Below are 24298 nucleotides of genomic sequence, written 5' to 3'. Positions count from 1 at the left end.
CAAGGTTAACCATTCCTTTTTCCCATCCTTGTCCAGCTGAAATGGCATTCCCCATGAGCACAGGCAAACAGAACTGCAGAAATTAGCAAGCAAGTTAATTTTAGTACAAATTCCTAGACAATCCCCAGACACTCACCAGTAAACACAATGTAAGGAGGGTTAGAACATGGCCCAAGGAAAGGGTTTTTTCCTCTTCTTATGCCTGAGGTTATTTTGCTAGGAAATACATCTTTCAGTGTACTGTAATTGAAACTACTCTCATGCTCTGTTTTAGCCTTCTGATAAGCACAAAGTGTTGCCTTGTAGACCTGGCAGGCTGACTCTGCCCTGTCCTCCCGTAATTCACAATTTGCAGTGCCCATAGAGAGACAAACTCAACCTTCTACTCCCCAGACTTAGAAAATGAAAGTTTTTTCTAACCACTTCTACTTTCTGTTGTTGCAAATAGTTAATAAATGCCTAATGACAAAGCAAAAGAGACAAACGAAATAATATTCTTTTTAGTCTCCTAGGAGGTTGATTCTATGCCTTTGACAGCATTTTTAAGAAAGTCAGCTCACCCTTTCTGGTTGTAGCCTTTTTGTTCAACAAAAATCATTTGGAAACAGACATTGTCAAGCTCCTTAGAGCAGCTTTAGAAAACACTCACAGAAACAAATCCTATCCCACCCTGAATGTCGCTTTTTTAGCCAATGCTGAATGTTATTCTCCACCAATAACCCATATTCCCAAGCTAACCCAGCTCTTGCTGCTTTATCGTAAGTCTTGCACTATTTAATGCTGTACTTGAAGCACCAGCTGCTGGACACAAGTGATAACAAGAGACTCTCACCTTTCATTTTATAATGTGCATGTTTCTAGCTTTCATAGCTGTGGAACAACTTGAAAATATCATCCAAAAATAACTGAAAATTCAGAAAAGAGAGAAAAAATACCATTTTGTGCAAATCTTCTTTTTAGTCTCAGGACTGGCACTATTGCAAAACTAAAATTGCAATAAATAAAAAAAGATTAAAGATTCTGTTTAAAGATTCTTTTTACCTGGAAGATGAAAACACACAAAAAGATAGTAGGGCTTAAATATTTTTTCAGGTCTATTACAGATTATCCTTTATTGACAGACAGAAGTCCCAGGATTATTAAAAATGTATAGTGACAAGACACAAAATTACTGCCTTTTTGCATCGACTTCTAGTATTGATGCAAAACCACTTATGCTACTCAAAACATGACTCTTCTATCTAACAATTAATGTTTTGCAGTAGAGGACATTGTGAAGTTCTTACTGTGGAAAACAGCTTTGTGTAGTGGCCTACTGTTCTTAATTACACAACAAAGCATCGTGTTTCTCCCATGCTAAAAGCAAAATGAGAGTATAACTGCTTAGGTAAGCTTAATTAGGCTCCAGCACTAATGCTAACTTCTGTCTTTGAATAATTCCAACCCCCAATGCTAATTCAAAACCCATGAAATTGTACCAGTAAAACAACTTCACATCTACCTTACCTAGTATGTGAGATGCATTTAAGAAAGTGCTCTATAAACTCTGAAAAAATCTTGGGCTGTTTTGGTTTTTTTTTATTTTATTTGAAACTGAAGCAATTTCATCAAGAATAACTCTCCTTCCAAGGGGAAAAGAGGAGAATTATGATAACTCGCATGCCTTTGGAAGAGCTTTACCTGCTGTGATAAGCCTATTTGACTACATGGCTGCAAGAACAGTGACTTTTTGACATCAATTCCCATAAGGATATCTCTTCCAAAGCTTTGGTTTTCTTTACAATTTAATTCAGTTGCCCTGTAGTGGAACCCCTGATGTCTGGATATTGCCTCTGCAACTTTCCTTCTCATGGTCCAGGTTTTCTTCCCCACATGACCATTGTTCAGCCTGATATGGCACTGCTAATGTTGGTCAATGAATGATAATTCTGCTGGGAAAAGCAACAGAATAATATTAGATTACTAAAGCTTGTTGACATATTTCAACTTTTAAAATGTGAAAAAAATCCCAACAAGAACAGTTCAGTAAACTTATACTAAAAACTACTAAGTCATGTTTAAATAATGTATGAAAGTGTTATACTCCAGATGTACAAATAGGTCAGATATTCTTCAGTCCTTTTCAGCCAACACAAAGCTCAGATTTGCTAGATGGGCTCAGACTTCTTTTTCTAGATGGTTACCTTTGTTTTGTTTTTTGTACTGGTAGTTTACATGAGTATACATCTTCAAATAAGTACAAACTTTACAGTTTAAGCTTTAATATTCCCTTAATCTTTAAAAGTCAGATGTAATTAGACAGAGAAATATACTTCAAAAGTAGTATTGAAATCAGAGTTTCAAAAGAATAACTATGATATATGGATATTTGATATTTACTTATCATGGGTTGAGGAGCTACAGATACCTTAAGCTGAGCCAAGAACCTCTATCAGTTGCAATTTCTGATGCTGAAGAATTTCCTATCTATGACTAGGTAGGGTGAAATCAACTGAAATTGTAGTCAGTAGGAGTACCTTCTAGCATAATATATTACTTGACATGAGTAATGGTGGAAAAATACACCCCTATGGGGATTGTACAGCTAAAAATTGGTACATTAAGTTGAAATACTCCCCTGTAGTATTTCCTGATTCAGATTTGTCAGTGTACTCAGAGCCTGATCTGAGTTATTTCTTATATTGACTCCTGGGCAATGTTTTTGTTTTGTGGGATTTGTGTTTGTTGGTTTGGTTTTGGAATTGTTGGTGTTTTTCTTTTTTTCCCTTTGTTTTGTTTTGAGTACTTAATGTTATATTCTTTGAGGTTATTCACCTGGATTCACACATCAAATTCCTTTGAAAGAAGAAATCTTCTGTAAAAACCTGTGTAGCTTAGTCCTGTAGAAAACCAAAAAAACTTTTAATCACATTTCTGAGGGGTTTAATAAGACTGATAAGTTCCTAAGAGAAGCAGCAAAATCCTGGTTATTCCATGGTATCTTAGAAGATGATGGTTGGGAATTGCAGAAATATGGTAGGTTGCAGTATTCCTCTCAGATATTGGAGAGGAATAGAAACATCTTGCTACTGTGTCGTTGGAAAGTGATAAAATATTTATCCATGGAAAAGATTTCTTGGCATTGCATTAATACTGTAGGAAAATTGCCTTCTGTTCACTGCATACTGGGAAAGAGTTTTGTTGGGAGAACAGACTGATACATGCATCTTAATTTCATTGCCACACAACTTTTTCCACAAACTGTGAAAAGGATTATTTGGAACTGTGAGCAAATTGCAATCCCATTTCTACAATGTTTTGTTTCAAGAAAGGTGCTATAGAAAGAATGAGCAACAATAACAACTTTCCTGTTCCAAATTTAGATGATGGAGCAATAGTTCCTAGCACAATATACCAAAAATTACACAGGGAGAGTTTCATGAAGATGACAGAGACAAGAAAAAACTTCAATATTTTTAGACCAGGCTTAATCAGGCAAGAGAAAAAAAGTTACATAAACCCATCCCATACATGCCACATTGTGTCTCGGAACATAGAAGTGGGAAATACCATATTCTACCCAAAGATTATAGTCTAAAAAGTGATTTATTTGTCATGTATTTCTCTTCCAGTTGTAAATGCAATATAATTTTCTACAAAATTTATGTAATATTTATTTGAGAGAATTAATTAAACACTGTTTCACAACTGCTCCTTAATGTTTCTTATTTTCAGTGGGATAAAATCTCAAGTATCATTTTAATTTCAACATCATCTAGGTTTTTTTTGCTTGCAAAGCAAACAAATGCATAGCAAACTGAATAATATCCTGTTGAGTTAGTAAGGGCAATTCAATTTTTGTGCAGCTCAGTAAATAGAAACCAAAATCCTGATTTTTGTGTTTTGTGATGTTACTACTATTGATAGCATCAGAATAAACATCAATACTTAGTCTTCTTGTATTTGTCCTAAAATGCTTCTTAATGCAAACATGATTTTTACCTTGTAACCTTTGGTTTATTTTGTTTTTCTCTATATATCTTATACCCTTTACTTTGTTGTTTGTGTTTTTTTTTTTTTTTTTTTTTTTTTTTGCCTCAGTGTGATTTGGGACTGGGTATTTGCATCACTCATCCGTTAGGTGCTTAAGTTCTTTATTGAGTAGCTTTTTGCTATCTTGCTTTTAAGTGTTCTGAACTTTCTATTTGTTAGGTTTTATCACTACCAGAACTTAACCAAGTAACAGTAACACAGATAAACTTGCATTTATCCAAAGTTCTTGCTCCTTCCCCCATAGAAAAGGGTTCTCCAGAAGCAAAGGAAAACCAGATGGAAAGTAGCAAGTTTGAAGCCTTGAATGTGTCATTAATTTGGGTACATGCTTGGGACCAGTATGCTTTAAGCAATTGGCAGCTCTCCAGGTGATACTGATGATGCACCCAGACACCTTAAAACTGTTGCAATTATAATTTTAAGAGATGCAAGTGCTCTGAAGAGCAAGGTAAGAAGTTATAAAGGACGGCTATTAAAATAATATTTTACATAATAATATTTTATCATTATCATAATCAATGTATCTTTTATTACAGGAAGAAAATGTAAAAATATATATATTTTGCATTAGTTAATTTCTAACTATATTCTACAGTATGGTCAATGGCCAAGGAGAAGTCCCCCTCAGCCTCCCAATGTACTTTATTTCACATCAACCATTTGTCAGAGGTTATGTTGAAACATTACATCCTATATCAGAACTGTCTCTTGAGAATAATTGTTTGCTTTGGGGTCTTCAAACAGTAATTCCAGTATCTCTGCAGGCAAGGTTATTTAAAGACATGAGAATCATTTGGCCACTGCTGAAGCACCTGTAGCATCACTGCAGGGATGGACAATGCTAGAATCAGCAGCTACTTCAGGAATCAGTGAATAAAACCCAGTAATATTCATAGTAATTTGCTATCAGTAATAATTTTATACAATATGAAGTAGCTAGTGCTTTTTGGTGAGTAATTTAATTATTAATGTTTTCTGAAATAAAGATATTAGAGATACACAAATACCAAGAGCAAGCTGCTAAAACATTCAGAAAATAACAGACATAGTTATTCTTAGGGAACAAGATGCTGCAATGCATGAGAACAGCACTTTGCAACATCAAATGCATGTGTGTCTCAGTGGAATAATGCAAAAAAATAATGCAAAATTCTAAGAAACACAATGGAAATATTTCTGGACAGTTAAAACCAAAATATATCCTTGGGTGTAAGCATGAAGTCTTCCAGTCTCTAGAAGTTGTATTCTGGATCTGAAGATTCTGCCTGTGTTTACTGAGTGAAATATTAAGTGAATGTTTGATCAATCCATGAGCAGATACAGCACAACATGTACTCAGTACAACTGTGCCTCCAATGACAAGATTAATTTTTATGACAGTTTTAGAAGAGGAAGTTTGACTGATAGTAAAACTTGGAACTATTTCTGGTTAATCTCCTCAAGACAAATTAAAATGGATTAATTCAATGTGCTATATTAGAAATGGATGTTCTTCAACAGGGCTGTCCGTATCAGATGATAAAGAAAGTAATCAAAACTGTTTAAGAAAACTGGTTTAAACTGCTTGTTTGTCATGTTGATAGAATGGGCCTGGATCTTTTGTTCTTGTCCTATTTCATGTGGCTATCACTCATTTGTTATCCATGGAGTCTGAATTACATTATATTATGTAATTCAGTTGGAACTGAGTTAGTTGAAATGCCTGTGTTAAGAAGGATTTTACTTTGTAAAGTGTGGGATTCAAACAATGGAAATGCACACGTTTAGAGAGGCTTCATTTTCCAGCTGCCTCTAAACAAAGCAGAAGACTTGCCAATTAAAAGTTTTCCAATGTGACACATGATGCTACATCTTGTAAATCATGGGCTGGAGCTCGTGACAGAATAAAGCAGGAAGGTCAGGTGGAATGACTAAACCATTGTATCGACCAGGTTGTGTGAAACTGTCTTTGAAAAACTGCCATAAAAATTATGGTGCAAATTCCACACTTGAAACCAGGTACATCTGTGTATATGGAACTGAGGGCAGAATTTGGCTACAAGACATTTGGCTACAAGACTCAAAACATTGTTAAAATGAATACCAAACTTTCTTTAGTTTGCCTCTGCTCAAAACAGCTGAAATTTGCTCCAAAAAAAATTAGTATGACCCTGACACTTAAAGTCAAACTCTGGTGTTCTGTGAGATTACAATGTCTTAGTTCCATTGCTCTACTAGGATACTGGAGCTTTGGGTTTCTTCTGTAAAAAAATGCAGTAAAATTTAAAGTCAGGAATTTGGGCCTGCACACTACCCATAACAGTTCTATTGGGCATGCTTGGCAATAAAACCAAGGCTAATCTTGGATTCCATTTTGTGAAAAGGCTTAAAGAGGAAGGCACTCTTATTCTTTAACCACATAATTTTCCACTGATCTTCCTAAGAAACTATCTCTGTGCAAGTCAAATGAGGGACTGAGGCCTAAAGGTCAGTAAAGTAGCACATAGAAAAACAAAAATGGTGAATACATATTCCTCAGTGCATACAATTGAGAGCACAAGCTTACTGTGTCTGGTTTTTTCAAACTTGCATAACAATTTTCCTACTAATAATCTACTTAGTAAAAATGAGTAGTAAAAGTCAGCATGGCATAATTTCAAGAAACGTGTCTCTGACTCTCCAAATTGCTCTCTAGTGTACATGGTACATACATTGAAATAGTTTATGGATTTTGACTTGATTGTACTGTGAAATCTAACCCTGACTTTTCATATCTGTGACTTAAAGTCGAGAACTTTGTTGTGTAATTAAGTACAGTGGGTCACAGCACTGTGGCAATGCTATTTTCTAGTGTATGGAGTACTGAATCCATAGAGCAGCATTAATTGCTAGGTAGGAAAGGATATTAATATTTTGAATGGTTGTAAGTGGTTTTGCATAAATGCCAGCAATAAGGAAATGGTTTTATGTTTTATTGTTATGCATTTTTAATGTCAGAGTGTGCTCTAACCATAAAGCTTCTAACAGAAATTAAAGCACTGTGAATCTCTCTCCTCTCCTCTCCTCTCCTCTCCTCTCCTCTCCTCTCCTCTCCTCTCCTCTCCTCTCCTCTCCTCTCCTCTCCTCTCCTCTCCTCTCCTCTCCTCTCCTCTCCTCTCCTCTCCTCTCCTCTCCTCTCCTCTCCTCTCCTCTCCTCTCCTCTCCTCTCCTCTCCTCTCCTCTCCTCTCCTCTCCTCTCCTCTCCTCTCCTCTCCTCTCCTCTCCTCTCCTCTCCTCTCCTCTCCTCTCCTCTCCTCTCCTCTCCTCTCCTCTCCTCTCCTCTCCTCTCCTCTCCTCTCCTCTCCTCTCCTCTCCTCTCCTCTCCTCTCCTCTCCTCTCCTCTCCTCTCCTCTCCTCTCCTCTCCTCTCCTCTCCTCTCCTCTCCTCTCCTCTCCTTTCTCTCCACACTTATCAGTGACCTAAAGCAAATTCTTCTTCCCTTGATTTACTCTTAAGATGAACTCTAAAATTTTGCAGTAGAGATGTTCTATGACTCTTCCAAAAAATCAGATAATGTCTTAAATGTGGAACTTCCCTTGTGTTTTTGCAAATCATACACAAAGACTATACCCAGTCTCACCAGTCTTTCCCAGAAGGCTTGATTTTCTTTTTGCTAGTGTGACAATCGGCAACACTAGTCTAGGCCCATAGGTGGTCAATCCATAGTGATTAAATTATACAGGTACTCTGAGTTAAATGTGTAGAATATTTGCTTTTCATGTATTATATGTTATTTTTGTTCATTAAATAAATATTTTTGTAGCCTACATTTTTAGGATTTTTAGTGCTTTACAGGATACAGTTAAACTGACCTTATATTTAAGAATCGATGTGATCTCCTGGTCAATAATAAAAAAGCTTTTTGAAATGACAGAGACATTCATCATTGTCAGTTAACAGTTATGATTGCTTGGACCATTCATCATTAGTAATTAAACTTAAAAGAAATAATAAAATTATCCCAAATTTCTCCTTAGAAAATGGCAGTCTAAATATAGGGTAAGAGACAGCTGCAGATAGTTCTATCCATGACTTTGCTGTAAGATTTCTGCAGGATCACAAATGCATAGCTCTTTCTTCACAAAAGTTACATGCTAAGAAATATGTCAAAACATGAATCAAGTAATTAAATAGTTAAGTGAGTGTTTAATAATAGATTCTATTACAACTTTCTACATTCCACTGGGAATGTGCCATATAATGATGTAGTCCTCAGTATCGTCACCCAACTTTCAGAGCAGCATTTTCTGTAATAGAATAAGGCATTTATCTTGTATAAAGTTTAAATGGGTACAGCATGACTGCAGAAGCTTGTCAGATGATGGCTTTAATGAGATCCTTATGGGCACCATGTGATGCTACAATGTCTTTCACCCTATCTCTAGAATTCACAATATTTTGTACATTGATTTTTCCTTTTGCCAGGTTTCTCAAGATAAACAAATGTTTCTATGGCAGCTGTCTCTAAAAGCAACCATTTCCATGGCAAGAAAATTTGAATATCTTACTTTACAACTACAATAATGTTCTTGTATCATGTATGTATGTAGTTGTACCAGAGAAAGCAAATGTTTCTGTGGTGGTAGAATAATATGTACAAATGTGTGGCACATAAACCTTCTAAAATATCTATTTCAAATTTTATGTAGAATTAAACTATTACATGCACATAAACTCCTGGAAACAGATGGGTGATTTAAGGCAAAAATGCATAAAAAACCCCCACTTTTTTTCTTTATAGTAGTGATGGTCAGTGATCTCTGTAAAGGGTCATGGTCTGATTGCCCAGAGAAATGCATAAGCATATAAGGAGATAGTGTCTATTCTAAAGATTTTACAGACTAAGATGACAAACTGTTTCTAAAGGTGGTAGCATAGTATAACAGAAAATCACTTAAATATGCATTTATATATATAAGCATACATATTGATACATGTATATGAAAACTTACTGAGATCAATACATTTACAGGTTAAAATATATCACATTCTCCTCTGTGAACATATCTGTTCACACTCATATTATAAAAACTTACATTCAATTTTTAAAGTAAACTAGACCTAATTCTTCTTTATTTGACATCTTGTAAGAAGCATTAAGTAATAATTTCTTGAGTAATATCAGAAATCAGAACTTTTTCTGGTTTTATATTAAATAGTTTCAACTGAAGTGTCATAAAGATAGTTTGTGAAAAAGCAAACAGAATCAGTGTGATTCTTACAACAAGAAGGCAAAAATTATTTATTAAAGACAGAACAGAGGCAACATAGATCTATGATGGGTCTCAGAGGTGAGAATCAGAAACATTTTTTGGCCACTTAAGTTGATATTCCTTATTGTTTTTAGCAATGAAGAAGTTCAAGTAATCATACAATACAATTATTTAGATGAATTATAATCTGAATTAATAAAAGGCAACAAATTTTACTAAAAACCCGAATGGGATTTACCCTGTCAGGTTCACTATTAACACACTGTATAGGTCTGCCTTCAGCATCCTGTCAGCTCTATTTTATCAGAAAGCTGATGCAGTGAATTCAGGGGTTTCACTTTAGTAGTTTTATCAAGACTGCTGATGATTTTGCAAAAAAGAATTTTAAACCCACAAGTTTTCAATAAAATTTCCTTCAGAATATCTAAGAATTTTCAGCAGGAAACATGTGAATGTGGATTCACACATGTGGGAATATTTTATTAACAAATTATTCTGTGTTTAATACTTAATATCTGAAGATGTTTGTAGAACTATGCCATATTTATTATTGGAATATTTAGTATCCTGATTTATTCTTGGTTCAATTCTGTAAGTCTTGCCCAGGTTAAAAACTCTCAGCTTCTTCAGAAAATCTCCCTTCCCAATGACAAGGCAACAGAATGCACTTGGCTCAAAATATTCATCGTTAGTTGTCTGACAATCTGGCAAAAAAAGGACAACAATTACACTAATGAAAATACATAACTAAATTTTCAAACGATGAATACCCCAAGACTGGTTGATAAACTGTTAACATGTTGAGATCTGCATTTTCTCTTGTGTATTCCCAAACTTGTTGTGCCCTTTGGAAAAGAAAATAATTGTTTTTGACATTATTTGACTGACTTGATTCAAGTAGGCCATAATTACAGTGCTGATCAGATTTCCCTAGACCACTTGAATTTTCAAGCAGGACTTCAACATATGGAAACATGATGGTTAATCGCAAACAGATACACTACACAGATTTCCCCCCCTCAATTCTCATTCTATGCTTCACTGAAGTTACTTCAAATTTACAACAAAGGTGAAAAAACATAGCAACAATGTAATTACCATTGGAAGAAAGCTGCTAGTAGCAGTAGCAGAGAAGCTGTCAGTGTTTAAATACTGTTTAAATATACAAAAGAGTACTTACATATGTTTTGATCAGCAAAGAATTGGTTTTCAGACTCTTATTTAAGGAAGAAAAAAAATAAACAGAGAAAAAACCAGGACCCTTTTCTCCTGTGAGGCATTTGTCAGACTTACAAAGGCTAAGGCACAAAATATGAAAAAAATCTTTGGGTGAGAGTTCTTTGAGGGTTCATATCTAGCCAATGAAACAGCAGAGGGTGAATATTTACTGCAAAATTAGTGGTGGGAATGAAGAAAGGATCCAGTAATCCAAAACAGAAAGAGCAAAACAGTGTTTAAAATAAATAATTTTAGTGTTTATAGTAGTAGAAGAAGTAGCCAATTAGATAACAGCAGGAACAGATTTAAAACCATCATTTTAGGAGATAAGACAAAAAAGTTTGGATATTCACATTGTTTGCCACAATGTTCTCTAAAATTTTGTAGCAGTAGAAGCACAGTAGAGGGTAGAGACTAATAACCATAGGGAGTAAGAACCGTATTTAGTTTTAAAAAATAAAGTGATCATACTACCTGGGAGGTGACTGGGAATTATGAAAATACTAATTGGATCTTTAGCATTGTAATTTACAGTCATGATAAGGTCTTTACTGGATAATTTACTGCTTCTGATTATACAGTTGGGTTTTCTTTGGACTCAAAGTTAGGGAATAGAAACTACTCAGGTATCATCAAAAGTGAGATCAATTTAGTAACACTGAATCTACTTGGCTACTCATGCATGAAGGCAAAAAAAGACAGCTCTCAGTGGAACAGTGTCTATACATTTATTATTTGTATTATCATTATTCCTGATAGCTTGATAACAAGCTTACAAGCCAGAAAAGGTACAAAAAAGATGATCGAAGAGTAATTGTATATGTTTTCAAGTCAAGAGGCAAAACAAAGACATTAAGTGAAAATTGGTAAACTGGTAATGGTGTTATGAGCACCATATTCCAGGTGTTGAGCTGGTTGGAGGTGTTTCTAGGAATCCTTGCAGGTGAAGGCCTGTAAAGAAAGACCTGGAACTGGGGATCAAGAAGTTCTGAGAATAGCAAACTTGTATCATGGGCTGATCAGAGGAAGCCTGTATCTGTACAAGAGGAAGGGAAAATAAACCTTTATGATTGACAACTGCATGAAATAAAGTAGGAGTTAGGGGATGGATTCATAAACGAGGTTGGTGTGATCAGATACCCAGACAGGAAAAAGTCTACTTCAACTCTTTAAAGCAGACACAACCTATGCAGATACCTCTATATTCTACTTCTATTCTCAAGTTATGCTCAAGTTATGGTTATAGACCTGATACTAATTTTGATTTTTTCTTGACCCAATAGTCCTGAAAATGGAAGTTTTCAGTCTTTTGTTTATTTTTAAACAAATAGACAACACAGAAGCAATTAATTAAAAAATAGAGGATTTCATCCCTAAAGAATTCAATGAAATTTGAATTAATTTATGACACATTTTTGCTTGCTGATGTAAATTTGTAATGGTTGTAGCTAAATTTTTGCTCCCACATTGTAATTATGTGTAAGTTGATGAAAGACAAAGCAAGAATAGTGTTGCAAATGAAGCAGGATCAAAGTAGGTTTTCATGATATAGTTTGAAGTCATGCAAATACATTTTTTCCCCTAAAAAGCTCTTTAGGATTTTACCATGCAAGACAGAATTCGTAGAGAACTCACAGAAATGTGTCACACTTCAGTTGAGAGAAAATATTATCAAATGATTTCTCAAGTGTCTTTTTCTTATATTTTCCTTTTTATATTTTTTTCCAATTCTTTAAAGTCGTTTATCCTTTTATTTTCTTTATTCCTTTATATGAAAATTTTAATTTTTAGGATGCAAATTTTTGTTTGCCATTTAATATTTCTAAATTCTGTCCAATATAGTTTATATACTCTAAATCTGTTCACTTTGATAATGAAAGAAAAAAAAAATAAAACTTTATTGTATTCTCTTTGATAAAAGAGCTCTTTTGATCCTTATATTACATTGAATTTGGTTTAAGGTCATTGAAGTCAATTACATCTTTCATAAGCTAACAAACCCTGAAAAAACACACACACACTTTCTTAGTACTCTTCAGCTCTTTTTAGTTTACTATAGCTAATGGTTTTGTTGATTCTGACTCAAAGTCAAATAGAGCAGCTATGTTGGAAGTACACCACTTTCTCTGGATTTCCCAGAGATATATATTTGTTAATTTTCATTTAAGTTAATTTTTAGAATTGTTTTGAGCACAAGATTGGAAAACAAGGAGCTTCAGTGAAATGCAAATCTCACAGGCATCACCACTGGATTTTGGCAGTGCTGTGATGAACATACCTTGTGAGAATACTTTTTAGCGATGAAGGTGTGCACTACAATGAACTTTGTCCCAGACTGTATATTCCTTCCCTTTCCAGACTGTATGCTATGTCTACTGAAATACAAGATTTTGGGAAGCCTACCATCAACAACAAAACCAACTGCAGGATGGATGGGTGCTCAGGGGCTTTCCTTTATTCTGCAGTAAGCAGCTGCTTTGCTCTTAGTCTTTCTTTAGCAGAGACTGTCGTGTGACTGGAGGACTCTGTGTCATGAACGAGTCAACATTAGGAGGAAATAGTATTTTTTAATAAGCCACCCATAGATACAGATTTGGATTTTGATATTATCTGATGTAACCTGCCAATTTTCCTTGTCACATGAAGTATCTCTTTCTTTCATTCCCTACTTAGTCTGTGCTTTGGTTCTCTGTGTTTTTATGTAAATGCTATGTCTTTGTTTTTCCTAGTTCAAATATTCTTTTAAATGTTGCCATTTCAGAGCTCATTATATCTTTGGAAAGTAGAAGATATACAAAGGTGTTGAAGAACTAACTCTGCTCAGATTTATCATATCTTTGATTGACTGGGGAAATGACTTTCAGTTGACATCTGAGCCAACAAGTTAGCTGAAATAAAATTTTGTTTAATACCTTTGCATCAATAATCTTGGCACAGCTTCATTGATTGAGAAAGTCTGATCAATAGAGTATTACTGACTGCCTAACTGTAACTTTGCCAGACTTTTTTGTTAATTCTGCTGATGACCTTCGTACCACCACTTTTCAGGTTCACCGTTTTTTTCCCTTTGAAATTCAATTTGCTCCATTTGCTATTATTTAAGGAATTTACACATTCAGTTGATTTCATTCTACCTGATACAATATGAGTTTAGTATATAAAAGATTGTGCATGACTGGGACAAAACTTCTGTAGCCCCAAATTAGAATCTTCATGAGAAATTCACCTCAGGGAAGACACAATCCATGTAAAGAAAAAAGGAGAATATAAATTATTTATTTTAACCCTGTGGATACTATGGCATTTTCATCTTGAGATTGGTATTCAGTGCAGATGAAGTAGCAAGGAAAAGGAAATAATAATCTCAACTAGTCTCAGATAGTTATGATTCAAGAATAAGAAAACAATTGCAGAAATACTGAAAAATTCCAAATCCTAAATAATCATCCAGATAGGAATTCTCCCTTCTATCCTTTCATCACTATTACTTATATTAGCCCTTGTTTCTCTTTGTGACATTCTTTAAGCTATCTCCATTCACACTTTGATGGAAAAAACCAACTGCTTCTTTGAAAGTTATGTAGCAATTTGAGATTGTTTTGTTCAGTGTTCTCTTGGAATACATAATGTTTCCCTTATGCACAGACAAGACTGAATGCAACATCTAGATATATTTGTCTTAGCTAACGACATGTTGAGAAAAATGCATTGTTATTTTGTTTGATATAAATTCATGGCTTTTGTTTTCATAGTTAGGAAGATATTAAAAATAAAATATGGTAAAACACATTCATTTTTCTATGATTGCCCTGTTAACATTTCATTGCTTGTGGAACATACATGCCATCTACCCTTATATAATTTTCCAATATTAGAAATTGAAATCAGATCCTGTGATAGATGTGTGAATGTGTGATGCAGCACCTAGCAAGGAGTCTAGTAAACTGGTTTTTTCTGAGACTGGCTGCTCCTGAGTCTCCATTTAAAGTCCTTCAGAAGTGCAAGAAGGTCCCAGAAGTTAAAAAAACTGTCTTAGTAAAATGTGAACACCCCAAAATATGTTATTTTTCTCCTTGACGGCCTATAGAGTCCACGTATCTTTACAAAATCTTCCATAGGCAAAGGATTTTGCCACCACTGGCTATAAAGGTTTCTGAGTGCCTTCCTACCAGCTGCATAGCACAAAAATGTCTTTAATAGTCAGTCTGGATCAGAAATAAAGACCTTCCTAGCAAAAGGGTATCATATTACTTTTAATCTGCTTGACCTTGATTTTAGAGTTGAGATGAAAGCATCTGTATCCCATTTATCTAAGAAAATATCACTTCGTGGGAGATAGTCAGATTTACCCACCTTTTACGTACCTTCCCACCTATATTTGCCTGTGTGCAAAAGGCAAACAAATTTAGGACTACTAATGTTTACATGATTCAGGCTTGAAGGTACATGTGCAAAAGAATTGTTAAAAACAAGTTAAGTTTGGAGGCATGCCATTCTAATTAATGATAATATTTATGTTTGGGAAAAAGACGTGACACCAGTGAAACTTGCTAAATGTATATAATGTACTAGATAATGGTATTAGGTCCAAGATGGCTTTCATTCCTACTTCAGGTTAACATATTGAGATATATGCTACCCAGACATTTCCAGTTCAGGGATGGATAGAGACCGCAAACAAAAAAATTAATGGAACAATTATATATACACCCATAAGCTATGAAAGAAAAAATGTAGTCTAAAAAAATCTAAATGTTCTATTCATTTGTTTCTCTAAATTAATTCTACTTAGAGGTACATGTAATGTTTTCTGATTTCAGTAATACCTAGTTTTTTCAGATATATTAAACTTAAATCACTCCCCTTATGTGTTTAGTAGAACAATCAGACCATCTTTAACCATTTTCTTTGTCCAATGAATTGCTGTTGTATGCACTCCTAAGGTGACACAACTCATAAATAACGTTAAAACTTGTTGTTCAAAGTAAAAAAAAAAAAAAAGTGAATGGTGCTATAACCAGAATTAACTTTAAACCTGACTGGGGAATGAAATGTCTCCTATGAAAAAAAAAAAAATTTGGAAGCAGATATCTTGAAAACAGGTAATTCACAAAATCCTAGTTTGAAGATGAAAATATTGCTAAGACTTTAAACACTTACATGATTTTTCTTGATTCTCTATTTAATCTTCTCTTAAAAATCTGGTATCTATGACTGAGGTACACATTCTGGTACTTTTCAGATATTCAGGCATGTATTTAAAGAAAATTAGAAAGCTAAAAAAACTACAAAAGAGGTGGAAGGTTGTATCTCAAAAAATTTCCAGAACTTCACTGTGTCTCCAGAATAGCTCATTTCTAGAGAGTGACTTTTGAAAATTTCTCAGAATTCAGAAACAGTTAAAATATTGGTGTTTTTTTAAGGAAGGAAGAAGATGATATCGTCAATGCTTTTAGTCACTGTGCTGACATAGTAAATGAAAGCATACTGATTCCATTTTGTTGATCATTTAATCAGTGCAAAGTATGTTCCATTTATCAAATTTTATGATACCTACCTAATTCCTGATTAGAAATATAAATAGAATTTATCAAGTCCTGGGAAGGGAAAGGGTGGGGCAGTGCAAGATTCCCATCTCTTAAAGAATTATTCAGAGTGTTTCTAATTGTGGAACATATTTTAGCTCTATGTAATAAGAAAATAAAAGAGTCCGTGGCAATTCCTCCTAGCAAGAATTATTATATGTTTTATGTGTCCTATATTTTTTATGCTGGATTATAATGTGGTAAGATGTTTATTGTATTATTTTTCTTTTTCTGTCTTGTTACCTTTGTTTTACAGTGAGCTTCAGGATATGCACTACTTGGAAAGTCCTGCTGAAGTCACAAGGTAATTAAGACATAGGCTGGTAATACCTCCAATTCCAATACCATAGCCTGGTAATACCTCCAATTCCAGGATCTGACTCTAATTTCTTGAAAGCTTTACAATGCTGTTTCCTGGGCCTGCCATTTCATTAGTTATTCATCATCATAATGACTGTATTTATTATTACTGCTAAAAATAGGTAACGATGGCAGTATTTCATCTAATGGATTCACTTTGTCCCTGCTTGAAAATGTTGATCTGTCACTTACAGTAGGTTTATAAGGCTGCAATATTATCTTAGTGAAGCTGTTTGTGCTTGTAAGTTTTTAATATTTGGAGTATTATAGATCTTTTTTAAACACAGAACTACCAAAATCAGATTTTTGGTTTGCCTAATTTAGAGTAAAATGACATGTAATTTGGAGAGCTGTCTCTAAATGCTATTTATGTGTAATAGCTGATAACTTTATTACCAGATTCTGTGATATTTCTTTGATCCTTGGGTTTGCTCAGTCCTCTGTTTTTTAGTTAACAGGATAAGAAAACTTTCTGTTTTCAAATATAAATATACTTCCAAGAGGGTTTAATAAGTTCCCATGGCATACCTTAAAGAAAAAATAAAAAAATTCTTCTATTTGAGATTTGATGATCTGAAAGCTTTTTAAAAATCCCCATGAACAGTGAAAGGAATGGTTTCCTTTAAAAAATGTTTCCTTTTAAAAATGACTACTCCTACACCAAAAATGCAATTGCTTATTCTTCTGATCTTGTCATTTCACATGTTTTTCATTAGCTGTGGATCTACTTCAAGTCTCTGAGATAACTTGTTCTGGAGAGAGAAAGAGGAAATTTAGCCTGCACATTTAAAAAGAGGACATTTAGCCTGCTAACTCATTAGCATGCTTCTATAGTTTAGTTTACTGAAACATTCAAAATACCTATATCACCTCCATACCTACCTTTGCTTCTGCCCCTCTCTGAGAGCTAGAGTGCTGTTAAAATTCCTTAAAATTTAATGTGTTAGTTTATGATAGACAACTGAGAAACTGTCTTAGACATCATTGTCAGAGAACATGCCAAAGAAGGAATTATAGAGAATAGAGTCAACTTAAATGGTTTGAACTACACGTTTATATACCTCAAAGAAGCTATAATGAATTAGGTAGGCCTTAAGCAGTATAAACTATGCCAAGAACCCATGTAGTCCAGTGATAAATGCCATGAAAGCATTGTAAACCACTGCCTAAATATCAAGTAAAATATAAGAACGGTGAATGTCCAGCACATTCTGTGAGCCTCTGGCAGATCTGCTGCACAGCCATTGTGTGCCCTATGGTGCTAAAGGAATGGTCATCCTAAGGTGTGATTGCTAAAATACATGAGCAGTAATAATCATGAACGAAATGATTTTACAAATAGGACTATCTATGTCTCTGTTTCTTCTGCAACATTACACAGATCACAAATTCATGCTAGCACAATCCATAGCCTGCTTCAATGATTCAGGTTTCTTCTTTGAACTATTTAGAACATGGTACAAAATTCACACATTATTTACACTTTTCTTCTGGCTAAAAGGGAGCTACACTTTCTAGTCCTGTGTTCACAGTGTGTTCACGGTTTGTTTAAAATTCACATATGGCATTTCTAATACCAGCTTTAGTGTGTCATTAAACCACAGCCATAGTTTTTAGATTCTTTCTACTTCTGGTTTTGCAAATTGTTGCCAGTTTCAGTATAAAAGGTATACTTGCTTCCCTTTTCTTAAAACACCTGCATCATTTTACTTCGTGTGAGATTCCTGGTTAGTCCAAAAGGGAATCTCCTAATCAGCTGTATTTTGGCTATAGAAAAAAGTGGACTTGAAAAGTGATGACTGTGGAATGACTTTTCTTTTTAGCTGTTTTCAGCAATACTTCCCCCAGGCAATGCAATATTGCACTGTTATAAGGCCTTTTCTTGGGCCAATAAATTTACAGGTCTAATGCAGGAGTGCTGTCCTTGGAAAAAATTAACCTGGCAAGAAATTACTTGTTTGTTAGGTTCTCTTATACCAGCTATGACAAATGAAGAACCAGTGAAGGGTTGACAAGTTCTTGGTCACTGCTTGCTGCCTTGATTTGGTGTAATACTGCAAACAGAATGTCAGCCTACACTTTAGATTCTTGTTTTGCTCTGCCTATAAATATATCACCATATTATGATACTGGGATTACTACCCATTAAAAAATAATGCTGTAAAGATGGTATCCTAGCCATGGAAATCTTGGCATTGCACATTGAAAACAAATAAATGCACAAACTGAAAAATAGCCAACTGAGTAACAGAGATAAATCACCTGAAGAACAACACACTGAACAAGTAAAGTAAACAAATAATTTCTATATAAATGGTAGGAACTAATCTAGTGAAAATGATTAACAAGATACGACAGCATTATCTCTGTCAGCAACACTGGGGTGGCTATTCACCCCATGAATTACCTGGAGAAGATGAGAGATTCTGAGCAGAGTTTAGGAATTAGAACATGCTAAATGGCATATGTAATAGGCTTGCCTCATGCCTCTGATGTAAAATATGTAGCCAAGATATTTTGACTCTACCACCTTGGCATCCACCTAATTTTTTTTTTTTTTAATTTTGCCTGTGTGCCTCTAGCCATAGCGGTAACACTATTTTCAGTTCTGCTTATGAATATTTAAAAAACTTGTGTATCAATATGCTTTAATATTTTCTACATTACTGGTATACCTTGAGAAATATTATCATTCTTTCTCTCAAGCATTTACTCTTTTTGCCATGTCATAGCTCAGTCTTCTCGGATGCTTTATTTTTATCTCTCAAAACAACAGTTCCTTCTCCCTACAAACAATAGTGAAGACATGGGCATTTTATAATTCACTCTCTGTATACTTCACTGTCCAAAACAAAATAAATGTAGAATCTACATACAGAATATATTCCCCCTCCATGCACCCTAAGAGCTCTTGTACAGTATTGGAAGAGTGATCAATTACTGGTATGCAGCCCCCATAATAATGAGCCGGTTCTGGGACACACTCTGGCCACTCACCCAAGATAATGATCAAGTTGTGGTGTAGTAAACACATTCTGCATCCATCCATAGGATGTCATGCATTCTGCATAATATAAAGGGAACGATCAAATATAGAGATATACAAATACTGCAAGTACCACCCAGACTGGAGATGATGGTATACACAGATTCTGCTTAAATAGTCCTTAGCAAATATGCTGGTATATGGTGCAGCTATTAAAGCAATACAACAATGTGGGTCAAACACTATTCTGCATAGGATTAAGCTATAATATTCTGCTAAATGTCGTATTTTTCTGGTGATGATTTTAAAATTAGCTTCTGACTTTGTCTACTTTAATCTTTTTACCCTGCACTTCTCTCAGCATCTCATAATCTTTTATTCTGTGCCTGATCTTCTAGAACCCTGTATATAATCCTCACTAAAAAATTTCTCTTACTCTAATTGATTATTCATTTTGAAAGACAAAGAGGGAGGATACATAAAGCACACAAGCATACTGCTTCTGGTTCTGCTGGTGCCTTTAAAGTTGGCTTTAGTTTTTGTAAAATGTATTTTTTCCAACCAAAAATAATTAATTTTAATTATTGCTTTTCTTTTTGGTAATTTTGCTGTATGTCTAATATTTCTTTGTGGAATATGTGAATAGAAACTGATAGGTAGTTTCTATTTAGTCTTTAAAAGACATGCTGAGTGGGTGGGTGACTTAAACATGGACCAGAAACATCATTGCATCAGCATGTATTTTAGCTGCATGAAACGTGCAAGTATATTGATTGATTTTTATAGAAATCTAATTTGAGCTTTAAATTAAAAGATAGCATGTTCATAAGTTCAATTTATGTTGAAAGCAGTTACACTGGTTTTCCAAAAGTAAGCCTGTTGGGGTTTCTGGAAACCCCTTTATCACTAAGGAAGAATCCTGTTTGTCTAGAAAAACAGGCTTTCATTAAGCTCTTCCAGTTCCCTTGTTCATTCCTTCTGTCTTTTGCCAAGGCTGCAGTGAATTCAATGGATCTGAGTACATGCTCAGGATATAAAGCTGGGGAAAAACAGGGAAGGAGGGGATGTGATGGTCTTCCCCAGTCATCTTGTGGTGGAGCCCTGATGTCCTGGGGCTGATTGAACATTTGGCTGCTCATGGGAAGTAATGGAAAAATGCCTTACTTGGCTTTGCTGGTGTGTGTGGCTTTTGCTTTACCTATTGAACAGTTTTACCCCCAGCACACAACTTTTCTCACTTTTACCTTTCTGATTCTCTCCCCTGTCCCAGCAGGGAGGAGTGAGCAAGAGGCTGTGTGGGGCTGAGTTACTGGCTGGAATTAAACCACAACATCATGAAGGCTAAGACCTTAGCAGGATCCTAAAAAGGAAACAGACGTTTACACAGATAATCAAAAGATCTACAAACAAAGTGAATGACTCCTGATGGTTCATATCATTAGCCAAGTGTTGACTATGGGAAGAAACTTCCCCTATGGCCAACTTATTTTTTAATTATCCACTCTGGGATTTCTCATACTTTCCTCTAAGGCAACTTTTACTAGCCTCTCCCATAACCAGAGCCACCAAAAGTATTGTTTTAAACAAGATGGCTGCATCCAGAGGTAGGATCTTTGAATGTCAATTGGGATTACTCTCACTACTCTCTTTAGTTTCAGGTGCCTGATTTATTCAGACAAGGTTGAATTCAGCAATCATTATTACAGCTAAACCCCCCAGCTCTTCAGAACAAGTAAGATTTTTTTATCAATATATGATAGGAGTTCTTCTAAAACTTTGGTTCATTGTTTTACATTTAAGCATCTTTTTTTTTTCTCCTACATTTCAGAATGCTGACCGGAGCAAAAAATGCTTGTTGTTATCTTTTTCAACCCTAGTAGGTCTGAAAGATATAAAATCCACTTTTTTAGCTCTTAATTTCCTATGTATGCATACAAAATCTAGATGTTTGTACCCATCCAATTCCTGCAACAAATAATTCAATGCTTGTTTCTCATAAGACATCAGAGTAGCTTAGCGATGTGTTCAGACCTTCATGAGCAACATTTTAGTAGCAAACCCTTTCTGCAGAAGGAAGAAGATTGTTTTAGAAGGAAAATGTTTCCAGTTTGAACTGCTCACTAGATTTAGTAAAAGCAAAGGAAGGAAAATAAGTGATTGCTAAATACCTTGCCAGTATCTTAATATGTATTCTTTAAAGAAAAGTAATGGAAATTTTAAACTATATGTACATTTTACAAAAATTTAAATGAATGTCTGTGTCTAATCTCAAGTGCATTTGATTAAAAAAAGGACAATTTTGATGTTCCATGTTCAATTATTAAGCAAAAATATTCAGTTATCAGATAGTTAATTAAGTGGAACTGACTGTATTCATTAAAATATTTGTTCCAAACAAATGTATTTAACATTCAGATATTATGCAGAATAGGTGACAATTGCATATCTCCATGGAGATCAATAATGGGATTCAGATCATTGTGTAAAGAGTCTGCAAGTTTAATGCAGAGAGAATGTCATTATTATTTCTCTCTTAATGATGGTCATTATGCGCAAACACTGATTGAATTCCATTTGTTACCTGCATTTGAGCTGAGAGGAATAATTACAATTTAAGTGTCTCCATTAAAATTCATAAAAGAATATGAATGCAAAAATTATACTTGAAACTGACAAAATATACTTTGAGGATATAAATTGTGTTTTCTGATAGGCCTCTTAAAAGTATTAAAAATAGCTTCATTTTAATAAGATGGCATATAAAGATCATGCATTATCATCACCTTTATGTTAATTTTCATAATACATGACTAATACTAAAAAGTGAAGAAATTAACTTTTAAAAGTAGAAATTAATGAAACAATAGACTACTTGTCATACAGCCTATCGGAACGGATACCTCTATATGTGGGTTGTAGTCACCCATATTCATAATACCCAGGTAACTCATCATCTGTTGTATATTGTGGAGATTATCCTGCCATGTTTTCTGTGACATGTTTCAATAGGGTTTTTTACTAATTAAATGGGATGTTATTAGTGCAGCCATTTGTTCAAGAAAACCTTTTACATGTTCTATGATTTACTACATTGCACTGACTGCTTATTGTACCATGAGAGTGATTCAAGTGCTTACTACAAGTATGGAAGGGCCTGATCCGTGGTGGTGCTCAGCTTTTCAATAGTTCTTTGTGCCTCTTGACTTCTCACTGAGGTGCTTAGTTCTTTATAGGATTAGATCCTTAAGCTATAATTATTAATAGCAGCAATACTCCTGAGGGACTGCCTGATGACATATCTCCTGAAACAGTAAATGACAGCAGAAGACACTTCTTGCCATCTTTATATACTAAGAGATGACAGACTGGCTGGTGGGAGTAAGGTTTCTTCACTGAGGGTATGTTAGTATGAAACACTCTACCCATTATATATTCCTGAGTAAATATGTAGGGTCCTTCTAATGGCATCTTGAAATGGTTGTTTACATTTCACTGCTTTTTTTTTTTTTTTACAGATATAGCTATTTTAGGTAAGCTCATTGAATATATGCAGGTGAGTTTTTTCTGGGTGGGTGATCTTTCTATATGTCAGTTCAATCCCTGGAAAAACCAAGGGATCTCTGGCTGTTGGTGTTAGTACTGAATTTTGCCTGCTTTTGTGAGGGGTGATTGTGCTGGAGACTCAAGATGCATTTTGGCAGGGCATATACATGTTATAATTTTATAGCTTTATTATAACTAATAATATTTTTAAACTTATTATTAAGGGTGACAGCAGAAATCTGTTACTGAGATTATACATGGATATTGTATCTTCCTGGTTATTTGTCTCAGTTAGGGAATGATGTCTTAAAATTAGTTGATAAAGCTTTACAAGGACAAAATACTGTGCTCATCAAGAACAAAAAAATGAAACCAAAATAAAAGCCAGGATATTTACAGCATTTCAGCTTGTATTTTTCCCTCTAATCTTCTTCTGGCACTTCACTATTAAAATTATAAAGGAGAGTCTAGAATTGTATAACTATTTAACACTTGGTTAAACACTATTCAAGTATTTGTCACCAGGCAAATGTTTCCCTATTAAGTGAAATTTATGCTAAAATGGTTCTGATTAAGCAGTAGTCATTGCCATTTACAGTTGGTAGACTAAACAGTTTCCCTGGAAGATATCTCAATTAAGTGGTTGTCCAAATGAAACGTGTCACTATAAAATGATGTTTGCTACACTATTATATTTTACTCCTCTGAATGATGTGATTTAACATATAATTCAGTTACTAAACAGTAAGAAGTGCTTCACATATATAGCCTTCATTCTTAGAAGAGACATGAAAAAAATTGTGAATAGCACTTGGTTTAAAATAAAATTCAGGGCTTAGCATTAATCAGTAACAACTGAATATGCATGATTATTGGCAGAGCAAGTTTGTAGAATTGGCTTTGTGGAACTGGGATGAGAGACACAGAGGTGACAGTGCACATAAAGTAAGGAGTGAGCAGTTTCATGTAAATAAGCTTTCTGTGTCCAGCCTAGAATCTGCAACCATGGAAAAATTGGATTCTGCAAACCAGTGAGTTCTTGCTGAATCAGTGGGCAGAGCTTCAGAGATCCATATCCTCTCTGCATTGCTTCTTCCCCTGGACAGAATCATAAAATGATTTTACAAGAATTTATTAGAACTCAAAATCCTCACACCTTTGCTGTAAGTTTATTAGCTTTTAAAGTTCTTCCAATATAGCTAAAAAACATGCTATAAGAGTTCCTAGAACTTTGATAGATATAATAAGCAATTATTATGGGACTGACATTCTAAATGGGAAAAAAGACCTCTGTCCCTTTTAAAGAAATGTAGAATACTTACCTTACAGGAGTGTAACTGTGC

The 24298-nt window shown here is 34.6% G+C and overlaps 1 long non-coding RNA gene across 1 annotated transcript in view; it reads left to right on the top strand.

Moving 5' to 3' along the window:
* LOC144246697 (uncharacterized) overlaps positions 1 to 24298 on the top strand; it is a 233201-nt gene that overhangs the window by 169199 nt on the left and 39704 nt on the right. Inside the window, exon 2 of the long non-coding RNA XR_013340366.1 lies at positions 16323 to 16370. This is a non-coding gene — a long non-coding RNA (uncharacterized LOC144246697). The remainder of the gene's footprint in view (positions 1 to 16322; positions 16371 to 24298) is intronic.

The sequence above is a fragment of the Lonchura striata genome, chromosome 8, assembly GCF_046129695.1.
Source record: "Lonchura striata isolate bLonStr1 chromosome 8, bLonStr1.mat, whole genome shotgun sequence".
NCBI classification, from domain to species: Eukaryota; Metazoa; Chordata; class Aves; order Passeriformes; family Estrildidae; genus Lonchura; species Lonchura striata.
Note: the sequence above shows the minus strand (reverse complement) of the source record. Positions and strands in the feature narration are given on the sequence as shown.